We start from the raw sequence: 6419 nt of genomic DNA, 5'->3' as shown, positions 1-6419 counted from the left end.
TAACTCCCTTTCACACTACATTTACACGTTAGGTGAGAAAGAACAATAAGGGCTTCACAGTAAATTATATAGTCACCTTTACGAAGAAAACATGTTAACCAAGCGAAGGAAACTTCGACTTAGGAAACTAAAGAGCCAGAAGCAGATCTTGCTTTGAAGATAATTACATGAAAACAGGGCAGCTCATCAAACGACAGTTACATGACGTTAGGTAAGAGATGCATTAGACAATCCAGCCATTGTCCACCGAGTCAATATGCATCCCATAATATAATTAGTAAAAAATATCCACATCCCCTCGAAAAACATGCAGAAGTAAAACTTTGCTAGCTGTCGTGTATATACTTACGAGTTTTACGAGTTTGCTTCTATAAACTTCTGCAGATGAAGTTGGAAACTTCTGTCTCCACCCCTTGTTTGTTTCAGAGGGAAAATATGCTGCTCCCTTCGGCGATTCAGAAAGACACACGCTAAAATTAGGATGGATCCCGCAACCTGACAAGACTTTTCTTATAAAGACCTATCTTTGCATAATGTGTACGTGGCGTCCTAGCTGTTTTTAACCACGTACCAATGTGGACACATAGGAGAGGAAGTGACGTTTTGGTTCTTACCCCTTTGGTGTGTGTGTGAAATGACTTCACTATACTCTGGCTGTGTGTGAAGTATGGTGAAAATGGAGGGTGTATCTGTGCTCTGTGCACCTGAGTTCTTTGGTTTTTCATTGACTGAGATCTGATAATGGACATGGATCAATTAACTTGTCTTTTTGAGACAAAAACTCTGAGGATAGACAGCAAAGTGATAACAGAAAAAGTCATATTTACTTGATAATTAGGCCTACATGACTTATTTGCCATGTAAAGTATACTCTAAGAAATGTCAATAAAAATAAGGCCCAATGTGCTGTGTTATTACGGAATTTTCTGTATTGATTTTTCCTGTGTTTAACCTGTATTTTGAATTACGCTTTTCATTGCGTTGTGGTTTACGGTTAAAGGAAATGCCTGTAAATGTAACAAATAATGAAAATTACCAGTAGCTTTTACTAGTCTATTTTTTTTCTTAGCCTGTAGCCTAGGTGATTTCTACATTGCATGATTGTTAGTAACAGGGCTGTGTGTGCCATTCAGAATTGAATTAAGAATGCCTTTTAAATTCTAATTTGAATTTGAACATGATGTGGAATTCCTATTTGAATTTAAAATAAAATTAAGTGAAATTCTAAGAAATTATTAGCCTATCACTGTTTTAAAGTGAAGTTCTAAAAAAAATCATATTATTTTCAGTTACCCACAAACATGTTTATTTTCATTATGGACATAATGTGGTATTTCTGAAAATATGAAGACATTATTAATTAATCACAGCATTCAACAGTAAAATATTTCTGAATAACTCTTGTCCAGGGCAACATTGTGTAACTGACTGCTCATACATGGTGCTCTCTCTGTTCTCTACATGTATGCTAATACAATTATTTTATGGGCCTATTAATATTTCATATCTATCTATATATTTAGGTATATTTGTAGAAATTGGGATAATGTAGGCTACATAGCCAACAATCAGCTGTTCATTTACTCAAAATAAACCCCTTCAGAATGACATACTGCATTGTGTCATGACCACATTACCACCTTTATTCATTTTTAATAAGTCGTCAACATTTCCTTACTTAATATTCAGTGTTTGAAATTCCACATGTGTATTCATATATCTCATAGATTAATTTTTGGACTATGTTGTGAAAAACACATGCACTAATTTACGCAAAGGTCTTCAGTATGAAACCACTGGATTGCCGGTTGCTGTAATTCCTCTGTTGTGTGACTGTGCTGAATTTCTTAATTTGCAGTTCTGTATATTCCACTTCATGTCATTCAAGTTCAACATCCTGTGGGCTGTGGCCAATTTACTCATGAATTGAAAAGGGAGTCAGTTCTTGAATCTGAATTTTGCTTTATTGTATAAAGCAAAAGCTGTTATGTTTTGCATAGAGATCCTGCCCTGTACTGTTCAATACAGAGACATAAACTGTTTAAGTAGGCCAACTTCAGTAAACTGTGGATTGCATATAATAAGATTTTTTAAATTATTTAAACAAATTAATCTAGCATTGCCTATTGGCTGTTGATTTGCAGCAGCTGTAACAGGGATGTTTTCCCGCTCTTATTCATAAAATGACGTACTTCCTGCATGGCCAACCAGCTTGTAATGTTTTGCGGGAACGGTGGACTTCCACAGATTCAAACATGACATTCATTTTACAGTAGATATCACGTTGATATATTTGTAATTCTCGATCTTTTATTTTGTCGCGAGGGATCTCATCGGTTCGCTGCTGTTCGTTTTGACTGGCTTCCCACCTTCCTCAGTCTGGTAAACAAATACAGAGGCAAGTAACTAATTACTTAGTTGTTTGCTTCATATACTAGAGGCATTTAACCTTTGAAAAGCGTATTTCAAGTTATTAGCCAAAATCACATATTCTCGCATTCTCTTACCGCTACACTGAATGTTTTAAGCAATATCAATGGTTTTGATATGAGGTCATATATTTAATGCAGTGTTTCATCATTGACTGCATTGTAGCAGCGCCGCCAGAGAATCAAATACAGTGTTCACTTGCAACTCATTACACAGTGTATGAATGTGCAGATTATTGCGTAACAAAGCGACATGGGTGATTATTACGACAAAGAACGCGCCCTGAAGCGATGTTCTGCTTCTGTAGTAATGCGCCATATTATTATTTTTGATTTCTATTTAAAAAAAAAAAAAAAAAACATGGGCCTTTAAGGCCTTTGCTTAAGTGATTGTAACTTAACATTAACATTAGGTATTTCGTTAACAATGGGCACTTTCATGCCACAGCTGGGTTGATTTTGATATAATTAGCATCAAATTAACGGAAACTTAAAAAAAAAAAAAAAAAATTCCATTTGATGTACAGATTTTGTTTGCCTTTATCTCTCATTGCAATAAATAAATAATAATAATAATAATAATAATAATAATAAAATTTCTATAAAAAAAAAAATCTAGCTTAAGCACAAAATATTTATTGTGTGAAAAGTGGCCCTAGTTGTTTCTATATTTGAAGAAACACCATTTGAAGAGTGATTTCATTATTTTAGTGATATCAATAGCCTTTGCTTTGCGTACATTTTTGTCCCTAAACTCACTTCAAATATTTAAATTTACACACATTTAATGTATTGGGTTAATAAAGTTTTGTCCCAATATTATACCCTGTTCCCTCAATTTGCTGCACTTTGGCCACTGAGTGGCAGCATTTAATAAAATTAAGCCTTCTGGATAGTGTGCTGATAGTTCTTGTTATTAGTTTTGTGACAGTTTTCTGCACAGTCTGAAATTAATTGAATGTAATCAGAAAAAAGACCATGTACTATAAAATAAAAGCAAGAAAATGTCTTCTACATAACTTAAACACAGTCTGGTTCATGCATAAATGATTCGCATGAGGGTCCTTCTGCATGACTGTAAGAACCACTTCAAGTTATGGGGTTCAGTCTAATGACTCCTTCACTGAATGAATGCATTGAATCATAGTGGTTACTTTATCATTTTTGTTTGTCTTATTATTATTATTATTATTATTATTATTATTATTATTAATAATCATCATCTTATGGTTACTAAGGCAACATCTTTTTTTTCCTGGGATGGCAAAGCTGAATTTTTAGCAGGCGTTCTGTCCATTTTGTGCTCCGATAACATTTGAGTACAAGTTGTGCTTCTTAATATTTGTCTCAAGTTGACCTTTTGATGAATAGAAAGTTAAAAAGAACGTGAATTATTTGCCTTGTCTTTTGAAATTGTGACAGCAGGGGGCGCTAAATGACAGGCCCTTATCCATGAGGTGGAGAAACTGGTCTTTGATGAGGGCCACATTAACTTTGTAACTGTAGCTGTGTCTCCACATCATGCATAGGGGGCAGCAGACATCAAAAGCTAGCTGTATACAAGGACACATTAAACTGATTTGTAGTGTATATTTACCTTTTATGTGTTGAGTTTTAAAGTCAGCTTTTGGTGTTTGAGAATTATCTCCCAGTACAAAAATGGATCTAGAGGCTTTTAGTCTGTTTCCCCCCTCTCTAACATTAGTATATAAATATTAAAAGTGCCATATAAATGGGAAAGCATGACATTCCATACTAAAATCTTCCATCAGTCCTTTTTTTTTTTTTTTTTTTTTAAGCTGCTTCTCATCAAACAGCTGAACTAATTAAGCTCAATTTGTCAGCAGTGAGAGGCCAGAGATGTGTGCTAATATCAGCACAATGACTCTGTGCTGTCTTACTAACTCTGAGTCTGACAGCCAGCTCATTCCTGCCCTGACTGCCCGTTGCTAACCTCTTCTCCATGGTTTCAGTCACACCACTGCTTGTGTTGGTTTTTGCCTCTTCTTTGGCGTGAAGCCTCTGTGCCTATGAGTAGTGAAGTCTTTGTTAGACAGCAGAGTTTTGCTTATTTGTCTGCAAGTTTTTTTTTGTTTTGTTTTTTCAACTTTGCGTTCATCAATAGTGAATTATCAAACGTAGTAGTATTACTGTTTATAAAAATAGTGATTTATCAAACTGTTAGCTAATAATAAATAGTAGTGATAATTTATCTAAATATTAGGTATCAAACTGACAGAATATTATCAATTATCTTTTTTTTTTTATTGTGTGTGTGTATATATATATATATATATATACATTTTTCCTCAAATTCAACAAAATACTTTTTGTCTGGTTTAAAATGCCTGGTTTTACTCATTTGGAGGGCAAAACATTCAAATTTGTTATTGTTCTGAACATTAAAACAAAAAGAGCAATGCAAAGTGAGACAAATACTGACAACATTACTATTATAAAATAAAAAGGGATTTTTTTGGTGTGTTTTATATTCAGTTCAGAACATTAAAAGAAGTTCAATAAAAAGCGCCCATCCATAAAAAAAAAAAAGTGTCTCACACGGCTCCGGGGGGTGAGCAAAGGCCTTGTAGCGAATCGATGCATTTTTGTAAGAAAAATATCCATATTCACAACGTAATCACTTTAATGTAGCTTGTGCCAACAGTTGTACACGGAAGCAGCTCTGGGCGGATGACGTATGAGGTCAGCGTTGCGCATGGAGACCGGTGAGTCTCGTGAAAACGAACGTTTGTTTACAGGATCAAAGGAAGCAAAGCTTCCTTACGTTAGCAACGGAAAACCAGTCTCCTCTTGGCTTATATCCAAATCCTCTGACATTCTTCTTTACAAATCCTCGTTTTGTACTTCTAATTCTTGACCGTTGTTTTGTTTTGATCTCTCCCCTGCGTTTCCGCGTGTGTCACTTCTGAGCGGCGCATGCGCAACGCCGACCTCATACATTCCCCCGGAACTGCTTCAGTTTACAACAGTGAGTGCAAGCTACGTTAAAGTGATTTACGTTTTGAATATGGATATTTTTCTTACAAAAATGCATCTATTCGCTACAGAAGGCCTTTGTTCATCCCCCGGAGCCATGTTTTTTTTTTTGTTGTTGTTTTTTTAAATGGATGGGCGATTTTTAAGTTATTTTGGACTGATGCATGCAACACCTGCTGAGTGGCATTAAATGGCTTGAAAGATCAAAGACAATTTTTAATATAACTCCGACTGACTTCGTCTGAAAGAAGAGAGTCATATACACCTAGGATGCCTCGGGGGGGGTGAGTAAAACGCAGCCTAATTTTCATTTTTGGGTGAACTAACACTTTAAGTCACATCCGGCCTTTGACATTTATATTTTATGAGTGCCTCCTGGAATTCACTCTGCCTGGAGCTTGCTGTTTGTTTGTGAAATGGATCATTTGAAAAGGGTGTTTTTTTTTTCCCACACTTAAGGACAAGTTTTCATGCATTTAGAGTCCCAGATTGTGACAAAACACATTGTACTGCAGACTTCTCCATGCTTGCTGTTTGTGCAAGTCTTAAGCTCAGCTGTGAAATATTGGATGTACGCAGCAGTGTCTCTGTGCTTAGCAGGGAGACAAAGGCAGTGACCTCCCATCCCCTGTAGTTTTTAATAGTTCTGTGGGAGTAGCCATTACAGCAGTGGAGGTGGGAGAGGGGGATCTCATAAGGACCAGCCTTGATGCACTTAAAAAGATTAAATAACCAACAAATGACTAATTCAGTTTCATCTGCAGCCAGTTTTGTGTGAGTTGAGTTATAGCCACTTATAGTGTGTTTTGGTTTGCAGGTTGCCAGATTTTGTTCAGCTTGGTAGTTGTTTATCACTCTGCACACTGAGCCGTTGTCATTGTAAATGTGATATCTATGCCTCTTTCGGCTGTGATGAGGTTTGTCGTTGAAAGGCCCGTCTTATCGCATTTGTATGCTGTGACGCAGGCCTTGGATGTATCTCTTTGTATCCAC

The 6419-nt window shown here is 36.0% G+C and overlaps 1 protein-coding gene across 1 annotated transcript in view; it reads left to right on the top strand.

The window, feature by feature from the left end:
• Positions 1-2189: 2189 nt before the first annotated feature.
• The window catches only part of LOC107749280 (NAD-dependent protein deacetylase sirtuin-3-like), a 12161-nt gene continuing 7931 nt past the window's right edge, over positions 2190-6419 (top strand). The window contains exon 1 of the mRNA XM_016564377.1: positions 2190-2398. The gene's annotated coding sequence lies outside the window, so the exon portion shown is untranslated. The remainder of the gene's footprint in view (positions 2399-6419) is intronic.

This window comes from Sinocyclocheilus rhinocerous, unplaced genomic scaffold (genome assembly GCF_001515625.1).
Source record: "Sinocyclocheilus rhinocerous isolate Xijiao unplaced genomic scaffold, SAMN03320098_v1.1 scaffold1311, whole genome shotgun sequence".
NCBI lineage: Eukaryota > Metazoa > Chordata > Actinopteri > Cypriniformes > Cyprinidae > Sinocyclocheilus > Sinocyclocheilus rhinocerous.
Note: the sequence above shows the minus strand (reverse complement) of the source record. Positions and strands in the feature narration are given on the sequence as shown.